Source organism: Oncorhynchus keta, chromosome 10, assembly GCF_023373465.1.
Source record: "Oncorhynchus keta strain PuntledgeMale-10-30-2019 chromosome 10, Oket_V2, whole genome shotgun sequence".
Lineage (NCBI taxonomy): Eukaryota > Metazoa > Chordata > Actinopteri > Salmoniformes > Salmonidae > Oncorhynchus > Oncorhynchus keta.
The window spans coordinates 54,368,699-54,381,593 of NC_068430.1; the positions used below are offsets into that span (position 1 = coordinate 54,368,699).

The following is a 12,895-nucleotide window of genomic DNA, read 5'->3' on the forward strand; positions in this document are numbered from 1 at the left end:
AAAGTGGATCGATTATGGCTAGAAGACCGGCGATGCCGACCGCCACCTGAACAAGGAGAGGTCCCGACTTTGGCGGAGGTCGTGACAGCATGTGACAATAAATTGTATTTAACTTCCTAGGACTGTTAGTAATCAAAATGGTCAACTGTGAAATACTTGATTTTGCTAAATTAAATTCTCCCAATACCTATCAGAGCTGTGTTATGCCTACTGACACGAGGCAAAAAAAAACACTCACACTCGTATACTATATATATAACATCATTGCGTAATGAAAACACACATCGTCAGAAGGTCCGTATTGGCATGACTCAGAACGGAGTATCCTTAGTTTCTTGTGATTTCCTGCGAAGTCTGACAATGACTACCCTCCCTTACAGCCCACATAAATGACACCCTGAACACATTACATAAAAGGGTCAATCAGTATTTGCTACATCCATTTTTGGACATATAAATTAATTATTATGTACCCATTGATTCTTAAAGAATATAACTTATAAATGCCTCATGAGCTTAGATCACCTGTCGTACTAATCATAACCCAAAATATAAACTTGTTTTACTACAATGTTTGTCAACAAAGTAAATGTAAACAAACACTATATAGCCTCAAAACATGGTTAAAACTATCATCTTGATATCATGTATGGTCAGTCCTTGCATCCATAGCTCTGTCTATGAATATGAGAGTGGTTCCATTTCTCCAGCCCCATCCCTTAGCTTTTTACCAAAACGGGTGGGGAGAACGCTTTGTTGTTGTTTCTACTGCTGGTTGATGCTTCAACATGGTGTGGTAAAGTCACGAAGAACACGAATATCTCTAAATATGTCAACATAAAACACAAATTGCAGCACCATTGTGTAAGCCAATGAGCTAGTGTCAGCTTCAAGTAGTTATGTGAAGTGATTGAACAAGGGTAGAGCAAGGGTGGGGAAAAATGTAAAAACTCCATCTGTTTGATGTGGAAAAGTGCAAAACAAAAAGGGACAAGACAGACACCGACCGAAATAGACTTTAGAGGACGTAGCCCTTAGCTTATTTTCATGAGTTGATGACGAAAGAATAACAAACACTAAACACGAAGAAGAAGAAAAACGAGTTCTCCTCGGATTCTATCTCCCTGGACAGATACTTCAGAGGAGGAAGAAAACGGGGATGACTTCCTGAACAAATAAGTGTAAAAAAAACAATAGGAGTCTTATTTTCAGCTAATTTTAGACCCAAAGCTGGAGGAATTCGCCACACAGAAGTATCCTTGATGTGAAGGAAATGATGCGAAGGTCAGGTCTGTAATGAGACTATGTTGTAAGGTCTCAATGCCATGCATAAGCCTTTACAAAATAGATTTCCATAACAGTTCATGACAACGGCACCAGTAATGCTGTCCATATTTTTAACCGATGTATAGAAAGTTCAGGTCTAAACACCAGTGCTGGTCAATTTTGATAAACAAATTGATAAAGAGAAAGATATGGATGCCACACAGATTATTTTCTCTCTATATATTTGATTATTTTCAGTATCAGCTAATAGCCCCATGCCAAGACAGGGACACATCTGACTAAATCAATCACTGTCTGAATCATCTTCCTCTGTCTTATGATTCATAGATGTTTGACCTCAAAATTCCCTCTCAAATTATATCAAATTGTAGCATTATATCAGATTTGTGAAAGACATGCTTCGCAGTATCCAAAAAGTGCTATTGTTCTCCCTCTCCAAAGTGTCTGAAACCAGTGAGTACGTTGTGACACAAAGTGACACCATTGCTGTCGAGATTCATCACTGCTTTTTAACTTGGCTCATTTCCGAATGGGCCACCGCTAAATCAGCTCTTCCAATTAGAGCTCACCTCGGTGTGACGAAGCCCAAGCAAGTCTTGCAAAGAGATCTTTTAATTAGACCACATTGTCTGATCCTGCTGGAAGAGGAGGGCTGCCTCAACTCATAAGAAAATCCAATTATATTTATCACATGCTTCGTAAACAACAGGTGTAGACTAAAAGGCTCTGCATGGTAAATCTGACTTCTGCAGTTGCCGTACATCGTTTACTGAGATACGGCCTCTGCATAAGTCGCCCTGACTTCTTGCGCTTCGTGAAGCAGAGCTGATGTCACGCAAATGAGTTTGTATTTATACTTGACCCCCCCCGCCACCACCTACCATCAAACGATCATGTCAATGCGGAGATGGACGAAGCCCTCCACATGGTTACAAAATTTGGGAGGCGCACACGTGATACGGAGCTCAATTTAACTTCTGCATGCCTCCGGAGGCACCACAATTGCGTCACTCCCTCCATACGGAGCCTCTTACCACATTTTTGGATCAAGCATAATTTGGCTTTAACAGTGAAATGCATACTTACGGGTCCTTTTCCAACAATGCAGAGTTAAAGATAAAGATATACACTACATGGCCAAAAGTATGTGACCACCTGCTCGTCGAACATCTCATTCCAAAATCCTGAGAATTTGGTCCCCCCTTTGCTGCTATAACAGCCTCCACTCTTCTGTGAAGGTTTTCCACTAGATGTTGGAACATTGCTGTGGGGACTTGCTTCCATTCAGCCACGAGCATTAGTGAGGTCGGGCACTGATCTTTGGCGATTAGGCCTGGCTCGCAGTCGGTGTTACAATTCAACCCGAAAGTTGTTCAATGGAGTTGAGGTCAGGGCTCTGTGCAGGCCAGTCAAGTTCCACACCAATCTCGCTCAACCTTTTCTGTATGGACCTTGCTTTGATGCATAAGGGCATTGTGAGCTGAAACAGGAAAAGGCCTTCCCCAAACTGTTGCCACAAAGTTGGAAGCACAGAATCATCTAGATTGTCTATGTATTCTGGAGCATTATGATTTCCCGTCACTGACACTAAGGGGCCAAACCATTATTCCTCCTCCACCAAAGTTTACAGCTGGCACTATGCATTGGGGCAGGTAGCGTTCCCCTGGCATCGGCCAAACCCAGGTTCGTCCGTCTGACTGCCAGATAGTGAAGCATGACTCCAGAGAACGTGTTTCCACTGCTCCAGAGTCCAATGGCGGCGAGCTTTATACCACTCCAGTTGACGCTTGGCATTGTGCATAGTGATCTTAGGCTTATGTGTGGCTGCTCGGCCATGAAAACCCATTTCATGAAGCTCCGGACGAACAGTTATTGTGCTGACGTTGCTTCCAGCGGCAGTTTGTAACTCAGTAGTGACTGTTGAAACCGAGGACAGACGATTTTTATGCGCTACGCGCTTCAGTACTCACGGTGCCGTTCTGTGAGCTTGTGTTGGCTACCACTTCGCGGCTGAAGCGTTGTTGCTCCTTGACGTTTCCACTTCACAATAACAGCACTTACAGTTGACAGGAGCTGCTCTAGCAGGGCAGTAATTTGCCAAACTGACTTGTTGGAAAGGTGGCATCATATGGCGATGCCTCGTTGAAAGTTCTTCAGTACGGGCAATTCTACTGCCAATGTTTGTCTATGGAGATTGCATGGCTATCTGTATACAACTGTCAGTAATGGCTGTGGCTAAAATAGCCTAATCCACAAATTTGAAGGGGTATATATACAAAAGTATACAAAAGTATACAAAAGTATGAGTTGGTTAAAAAAAAGTGTATGTGTGTGTTGGGGCAAGAGAGTTAATTAGGGGTAGCCCCCTTTAAAAAAATGTTTTTGCTTGTTTTAAAATGACATACCCAAATCTAACTGCCTGTAGCACACCCCCTGAAGCAAGGATGTGCATATTCTTGGTACCATTTGAAAGGAAACACTGAAGTTTGTGGAAATGTGAAAAGAATGTAGGAGAATATATCAATAGATCTTGTAGAATAAAATACAAAGACAAAAAACAACCAGTTGTTTTCTACCACCATCTTTGAAATGCAACAGTAAGGTCCCTACATCTAGCCATCACTCTGGTTGTAATTGCGATGGTGTCCACAAGATGGCAGTGCATGTGCAAAGTTTTAGACGGATAACTTGAAGTATGAGAAAACTTCATAACATTTAGTGTAAAGTCACCCAGGTACATTTGGGCAAATCGTGAAGGAGACATTTACATTCACATTACATTTTTCTGCAAGAATATCATCAAATCTGTATACTTGGACTTTGATTTAGCTTTTCCAGTATTAGCAGCCGTATTATAAGTTCAACATTTGCAAAACACCCAGTTTTCATAACTTCATAACTCTCCATATTCTTAAAATGTTTGTCCAAAAGGAAAAGGCTTGACGTTGCACAAGGTTAGTAGCAACTTTTTGCGACAAATACTGGGTTTCCACATACTCCCGTAAAGCCCCGCTCATTGGCTATCTAGCTGGCTTTATTCAAACCTGATTGGTGATTATTTTACAAAGTTACAGTCAATCAAGTGAAGACCGCCCGCGCCATCGGTGTGCCATGAAGGCGTTGCTCTCTGACCAAATTTGGTGTCCTACAGGATATACTACACTCCTAATTATATAGTGAAGCCTGGTTACATTCTAGGATCTCTGAGGAATAAATATGAACGTGGTTTGACTGATTGAAACAACATTTAGGGTTAGATTTTCACAGATTCCTTTCTTTGAAAATTGAACGAGTGGAAATACAAAATGGATCGTGCATGCCATATGAACCTTTTTAGGATATGAAAAAGGATGATCTCTAACTAAATTACACTTCATGTTATCTGGATGATAAATCAGAGCAAGATTTCAGGATGTAAGTACACATTTCACCTTCAGAGGTAAATTTATCAAACCTATTGTGATGAAAAAGGTGTTTTGTTGTTAGGAGCGCTCCTCAAACAATAGCATGGCATTCTTTTTGCAGTAATAGCTACTGAAAATTAGACAGTGCATTTATATTAACAAGAATTTAAGCTTTCAGCCAATATAAGACACTTATATGTACCGACATTTGTTGTTTCTCTAAAATCTGCGATCGTGACACACGGCGTTGCATGATTTACAACTGTCCCGGGTGAGTACTGGGTTGTACCCACCACCCTCTATAGCGTCTTGCGGTTGGGTACCTTCCATTTGCCATATCAAGCGTGGATGCAGCCAGTCAAGATGTTCTCAATTGTGCAGCTGTAGTGCTTTTTGAGGATCTGAGAGCCCATGCCAAATCTTTTCAGTCTCCTGAAAGGGAAGAGGCGCTGTCATGTCCTCTTCACAACTGTGCACGTGTGTGTGGACCATGTTAATTCCTTAGTGATGTGGACACCATGGAACTTGAAGCTCTAGACCCACACCACTACAGCCCTATTGATGTGGTTGAAGGTGTGCTCTCCCCTCCATTTCCTGTAGTCCACAATCAGCTCCTTTGCCTTGCTGATGTTGAAGGAGAGGTTGTTGTCCTGGCACCACACTGACAGGTCTCTGACTTCCTCCCTATAGGTTGCCTCATCGTCGTCGGTGATCAGTCCTACCACCGTCGTGTCATCAGCAAACTTGATAATGGTGTTGGAGTCGTGCGCACCTGTGCTACCACGCAGTCGTGGGATAACATGGAGTACAGGAGGGGACTAAGCACTGACCTCTGCGGGGCCCCCGTGTTGATGGTCAGCGTGGAGGATGTGTTATTGCCTACCATCACCACCTGGGAGTGGCCTGTCAGGAAGTCCAGGATCCAGTTGCAGAGGGAGGTGTTCAGTCCCAGGGTACTGAGCTTGGTGATTAGCTTGGAGGGGACTATGGTGTTGAATGCTGAGCTGCAGTCAATGAACAGCATTCCTATATAGGTATTCATTTGATCCAGGTGGGTGAGGGCAGTGTGGATTGCATTAGAGATTGCATCATCTGTGGAGCTGTTGGGGTAGTATGCAAATTGGAGTGGGTCCAGGGTGTCTGGGATGATGGTGCTGATGTGAGCCATGACCAGCTTTTCAAAGCATTTCATGGCTATAGATGTGAGTACTCCGGGGCAATAGTTATTTAGGCAGGCTACCTTGGCATTCTTGGGCACAGGGAGTATGGTCGTCTCCTTGAAACCAGTTGGTATTACAGACCGGGTCAGGGATAGGTTGAAAATGTCAGTGAAGATCCTTGCCAGCTAATCAGCACATGCTCTGAGTATGCGTTTTGGTATTCCGTATGGCCCCTTTGTAATCTGTGATAGTTTGCCAGACCTACCACATCCATCGGTTGTCAGAGCTGGATTTGATCTTAGTCCTGTATTTTTTGATCCTAGTCCACATAATTTTCCTTCCTCATGATGCTATATATTTTGTGAAGTGCACCAGTCCCTCCTGCAGCAAAGCACCCCCACAACATGATGCTGCCATTGGGATGGGCTTATTCAGTTTGCAAGCGTCCCCCTTATTCCTCCAAACATAACTATGGCCATTATGGCCAAACTGTTCTGTTTTTGTTTCATTCAGACCAGAGGACATTTCTCCAAAAAGTACGATCGTTGTCCCCATGTGTAGTTGCAAACCTTAGCCTGGCTTTTTTATGGCAGATTTGGAGCAGTGGCTTTTTTCTTCTTCTTTTTTTACCTTTATTTAACCAGGTAGGCAAGTTCTCAGAACAAGTTCTCATTTGCAACTGCGACCTGGCCAAGATAAAGCATAGCAATTTGACACATACAACAACACAGAGTTACACATGGAATAAACTAAACATATTCAATAATACAGTAGAAAAAAAAAAAAAAGTCTATATACAGTGAGTGCAAATGAGGTAAGACAAGGGAGTTAAGGCAATAAATAGGCCATGGTTGCGAAGTAATTACAATATAGCAATTTAACACTGGAATGGTAGATGTGCAGAAGATGAATGTGCAAGTTGAGATACTGGGGTGCAAAGGAGCAAGATACATAAATACAGTATGGGGATGAGGAAGGTAGATAGACGGGCTGTTTACAGATGGGCTATGTACAGGTGCAATGATCTGTGAACTGCTCTGACAGTTGGCGCTTAAAGCTAGTGAGGGAGATATGAGTCTCCAGCTTCAGAAATTTTTACATTTTGTTCCAGTCATTGGCAGCAGAGAACTGGAAGGAAAGACGACCAAAGGAGGAATTGGCTTTAGGGGTGACCAGTGATATATACCTGCTGGAGCATGTGCTACGAGTAGGTGCTGCTATGGTGACCAGTGAGCTGAGATAAGGCGGGGCTTTACCTAGCAGAGACTTGTAGATAACCTGTAGCCAGTGGATTTGGCGACAAGCATGAAGCGAGGGCCATCCAACAAGAGCATACAGGTCGCAATGGTGGGTAGTGTATGGGGCTTTGGTGACAAAACGGATGGCACTGTGATAGACTGCATCCAGTTTGTTGAGTAGACTGTTGGAGGCTATTTTATAGATGACATCACCGAAGTCAAGGATCGGTAGGATGGTCAGTTTTACGAGGGTATGTTTGGCAGCATGAGTGAAGGATGCTTTGTTGCGATACAGGAAGCCGATTCTAGATTTAATTTTGGATTGGAGATGCTTAATGTGAGTCTGGAAGGAGAATTTACAGTCTAACCAGACACCTAGGTATTTGTAGTTGTCCACGTATTCTAAGTCAGAGCCGTCCAGAGTAGTGAGGCTGGTCGGGCGAGCAGGTGCAGGCAGTGATCGGTTGAATAGCATGCATTTAGTTTTACTTGCATTTAAGAGCAGTTGGAGGCCACAGAAGGAGAGTTGTATTGCATTGAAGCTCGTCTGGAGGTTAGTTAACACAGTCTCCAAAGAGGGGCCAGAAGTATACCGAATGGTGTTGTCTGCGTAGAGGTGTATCAGAGAATCACCAGCAGCAAGAGCAACATCATTGATGTATACAGAGAAGAGAGTCGGCCCAAGGATTGAACCCTGTGGCACCCCCATAGAGACTGCCAGAGGTCTGGACAACAGGCCCTCCGATTTGACACACTGAACTCTGTCTGAGAAGTAGTTGGTAAACCAGACGAGGCAATCATTTGAGAAACCAAGGCTGTTGAGTCTGCCAATAAGAATGTGGTGATTGACAGAGTCGAAAACCTTGTCCAGGTCGATGAATATGGCTGCACAGTAATGTCTCTTATCGATTGCGGTTATGATGTAATTTAGAACCTTGAGCGTGGCAGAGGTGCACCCATGACCAGCTCTGAAACCAGATTGCATAGTGGAGAAGGTACGGTGGGATTCGAAATGGTCGGTGATCTGTTTGTTAACTTGGCTTTCGAAGACCTTAGAAAGACAGGGTAGGATAGATATAGGTCTGTAGCAGTTTGAGTCTAGAGTGTCACCCCTTTGAAGAGGGGGATGACCGCGGTAGCTTTCCAATCTTTGGGAATCTCAGACGATACGAAAGATAGTTTGAACCAGCTGGTAATAGGGGTTGCAACAATTTCAGCTGATCATTTTAAAAAGAGAGGTTCCAGATTGTCTCGTCCGGCTGATTTGTAGGGGTCCAGATTTTGCAGCTCTTTCAGAACATCAGCTATCTGAATTTGGGTCAATGAGAAATGGTGGGGGCATTGGCGGATTAGAGAAATGCTTATTGAAATTCTTAATTATAGTGGATTTATCGGTGGTGACAGTGTTTCCTAGCTGCAGAGCAGTGGGCCGCTGGGAGGAGGTGCTCTTATTCTCCAAGGACTTTACAGTGTCCCAGAACGTTTTTGAGTTAGTACTACAGGATGCAAATTTCTGTTTGAAAAAGCTAGCTTTTCTAACTGCCTGTGTATATTTGTTCCTAACTTCCCTGAAAAGTTGCATATCACGGGGGCTATTTGATGCTAATGGAGAACGCCACAGGATGATTTTGTGCTGGTCAAGGGCAGACAGGTCTGGAGTGAACCAAGGACTATATCTATTCCTAGTTCTACATTCTTTGAATGGGGCATGCTTATTTTAGTTGGTGAGGAAGGCACTTTTAAAGAATAGCCAGGCATAATCTACTGACGGGATGAGGTCGATGTCATTCCAGGATATCCCGGCCAGGTCGATTAGAAAGGCCTGCTCGCAGAAGTGTTTTAGGGAGCGTTTGACAGTGATGAGGGATGGACGTTTGGTCACAGACCCATTACGGATGCAGGCAATGAGGCAGTGATCGCTGAGATCTTGATTGAAAACAGCAGTGGTGTATTTGGAGGGCGAGTTAGTTATGATGACATCCAGGAGGGTGCCCGTGTTTACGGATTTGGAGTTGAACCTGGTAGGTTCATTGATAATTTGTGTGACATTGAGGGCATCAAGCTTGGATTGTAGGATGGCCGGGGTGTTAAGCATGTCCCAGTTTAGGTCACCCAGTAGCACGAGCTCAGAAGATAGATGGGGGGAAATCAATTCAAATATGGTATCGAGAGCACAGCTGGGGGCAGAGGGAGGTCTATAGCAAGCGGCAACAGTGAGAGACTTGTTTCTGGAAGTTGAAGCTCGTATTTTTTGGGTACAGACTTTGATAGTAATACAGAACTCTGCAGGCTATCTTTGCAGTAGATTGCAACACCGCACCCTTTGGCAGTTATCTCTTGGCAGAAAATGTTATAGTTAGCAATGGAGATATCTGGGTTTTTGGTGGTTTTCCTAAGCCGGGATTCAGACACGTCTAAGACATCCGGGTTGGCAGAGTGTGCTAAAGCAGTGAGTAAAACAAACTTAGGGAGTAGGCTTCTAATGTTAACATGCATGAAACCAAGGCTTTTACGGTTACCGAAGTCAATAAATGAGAGCACCTGGGGAGTGGGAGTGGAGCTAGGCACTGCAGGACCTGGAATAACCTCTACATCACCAGAGGAACAGAGGAGGAGTAGGATAAGGGTACGACTAAATGCTATACGAACTGGCCATCTAGCACGTTCGGAACAGAGAGTAAAAGTAGCAGGTTTCTGGGCATGATAGCATAGATTCAAGGCATAGTGAACAGACAAAGGTAAACCTAGGCATTGAGTAATGATGAGAGAGATATAGTCTCTAGAGATGTTTAAACCAGGTGATGTCATCGCATATGTAGGAGGTGGAACAACATGGTTGGTTAAGGTATATTGAGCAGGGCTTTAGGTTCTACAGTGAAATAAGACAGTTATCACTAACCAGGACAGTAATGGACACAGCATATTGATATTAGAGAGAGGCATGCGTAGCCAAGTGAACATATGGGTCCAGTGAGTGGTTGGGCTGACTGGGGACACGGTGATTCAGACAGTTATCAGGCCGATGCTAACACGCTAACAGTTAGTAGGCCGGGGCTAAACAAGCTAGTAGTTAGCAGACCGGGTTAGCAAGCAAGCAGTTAGTAGGGGCTAGCAGTTAGCAGACCGGGACAGGCAAGCTAGCAGTTAGCAGACCGGGGCAGGCAAGCTAGTCTATGGGGGACGTCGCAATGTTGTTTCTTCCTTGCTGAGCGGCCTTTCAGGTTATGTCGATATAGGACTCGTTTTACTGTGGATATTGATATTTTTGTACCTGTTTCCTCCTGCTTCTTCACAAGGCCCTTTGCTGTTGTTCTGGGATTGATTTGCACTTTTCACACCAAAGTATGTTCATCTCTAGGAGATAGAACATGTCTCCTTCCTGAGCAGTATGACAGCTGCGTGGTCCCATGGTGTTTATACTTGCATACTATTGTTTGTACAGATGAAAGTGGTACCTTCAGGCGTTTGGAAATTCCAAGGATGAACCAATTGACTCAAAAGATGTCAATTAGCCTATCCGAAGCTTCTAAAGCCATGGCATAATTTTCTGAAATTTTCCAAGCTGTTTAAAGGCACAGTCAAACTTCTGACCCACTGAAATTGTGATACAGTGAATTATAAGTGAAATAATCTGTCTGTAAACAATTGTTGGAAAAATAACTTGTGTCATACACAAAGTAGATGTCTTAATTAACCGACATGCCAAAACTATAGTTTGTTAACAAGAAATGTGTATAGTGGTTTAAAAACAAGTTTTAATGTCTCCAACCTAATGGTAAACTTCCGACTTCAACTGCACCTTCTGTCACTGTGGGAACGACTACGTCGATGCACTTATTAATGAAGCCGGTGACTGATGTTGTAAACTCCTGAATGTTATAATGTGAATCCTGGTTTATATTCCAGTTTGTGCTAGCGAAACAGTCCTGTATCTTAACAACCTGAAAACGTACCTCTCGGCTGAAAACCTTTCCTTTAATGTTGTCAAGTGTATTGGTTGTGGAATCTCATTCGCCTTTGATATGAATGTCATAAAGGTTATTTTGCTGTTCCTGTAGAATAACCCTTTTTGGTTCCAGGTAGAACACTTTTTTTTCACCCAACGATGTACCCTCAAACAAGACAAAGGTTCTACCTGGAATCGAAAGTTTATAATAAAAAATTAAAAAATGAAGCCAATATATCAATCACAAATATGTCACGACATTGTGCCAGTGTTGTCTTCGTGGCTAGTTATGCTTCAGTTTTTAGACAAACTTTCATGTCGAGGCGGCGGAGCGTCATGTTGCACATGCATTGTGCATCTGCCAATACCGCAACGCAACCTAACTTTAGTGTCCGCAACTGTAAGATATTTTAGATGAGCGGTGAGTATCTCTCTTCTTATTTAATCAAAGTATCAAAGAAAAGTTTATTGTACTTTGCTACGGCTCTGTCTGTGGGAACTACAAACTGCTTCAACAAATGGATTGGTCATGCAGTCAGGTCTCTCATCTTTTGCAGACGAGTTCACTTCTTTTAAGGTGATTGCTTCCTCCTTTCAATTACATTTCTCTTCAGAGAGAAGGATAAAGGTCAGACTGCTGTTCACTTGTTTTTCGTAGGAACTTTAATAAAGAATATTGCCTGAAGAACACTCTCTTCTCCTGTCTGGACAGGGGTTGAAGCAGACTCATACTGTCTTTTATGTTGGCTGAATGCCATTCACTTGTAGTGACATGTCTTTTCAACTCTTTAGCAGTGATGCTCTTTATTGTCTGATACAGGCTTTAGCTCCAACCCAGAAAGCACACAGACTTACAAAGACTTACAAAGTTAATAACAAATTCTTATTTTCAATGACGGCCTAGGAACAGTGGGTTAACTGCCTTGTTCAGGGGCAGAACCTTGTCAGCTTGGGGATTTGATCTTGCAATCTTTCACTTACTAGTCCAACACTCTAACCACTAGGCTACCTGCCACCCTATGTTGTGACTACTGGAAATTCACGATGTTCTTACGTAGCTGAGACATAACATAGGGATATTTTACTAACAGGGCCACTGTCTGTAATTCATCAGAAGAAATGCATTGTAAAACTCTCTTTTGCAGACATCGGGGATACATAGTCTCTACCTGCTGATTCCCCAATATTGTTAATTTTTCCTATACGGATGCCCTCTGTTTATAATACAATAAACCAATGTCAATTACTGGAGAGGCTATACGGACACGCCTGGTGCCAAAAATTGGTGATGTATGTTGCTGAGAGTCGAGTGGAGATCTGATGAGCCCTTTCCAGCCAGCTAGTTTACACTTGCTAGCTGGCAACAACAGCAGCATCGCACTAGTTAAAACTTGTCAAATACATTTATATAAATTTTGGTTACCATCTGGATGTCACCATCACATGCCAATTAGCTAACGTAATGACAAGCAGTGTATTGAGATTCTTGCTCCTGGAGACAGCCCACTGCGCACAAACTGGTTGAATAAAAGTTGTTTCAACGTGGAAAATACTAGTGTACTTTTTCGATACTCGAACATGGAAAACGTTTCGGAACTCTAATTTTTTTGTTCACTTTGAATTATGTCTCACTTCAAATACGGATTGAGAGGATCGAGTCTGTCTTGTAATTTGTCTGAATCTTCTCAATGGGACAGTAGCTAGCCAGGCTACTTGCGCATGCAGTTGACACAGCGCAAACCACTTTTGAGAAGCAAGCCAGAGATTGAAAATGCAGACAGCATAGCCTCTTCAAACGAGACAATGATTCCTCCACGCCTGCAGAAGCGTACTATGGGAATAATTTGATTACAGAGCTGA

At 43.1% G+C, this 12,895-nt stretch overlaps 1 protein-coding gene across 1 annotated transcript in view; it reads left to right on the plus strand.

Annotated features, from left to right (window-relative positions):
• The window catches only part of LOC118389549 (copine-9-like), a 178,797-nt gene that overhangs the window by 131,807 nt on the left and 34,095 nt on the right, over positions 1 to 12,895 (plus strand). The window lies entirely within an intron of this gene.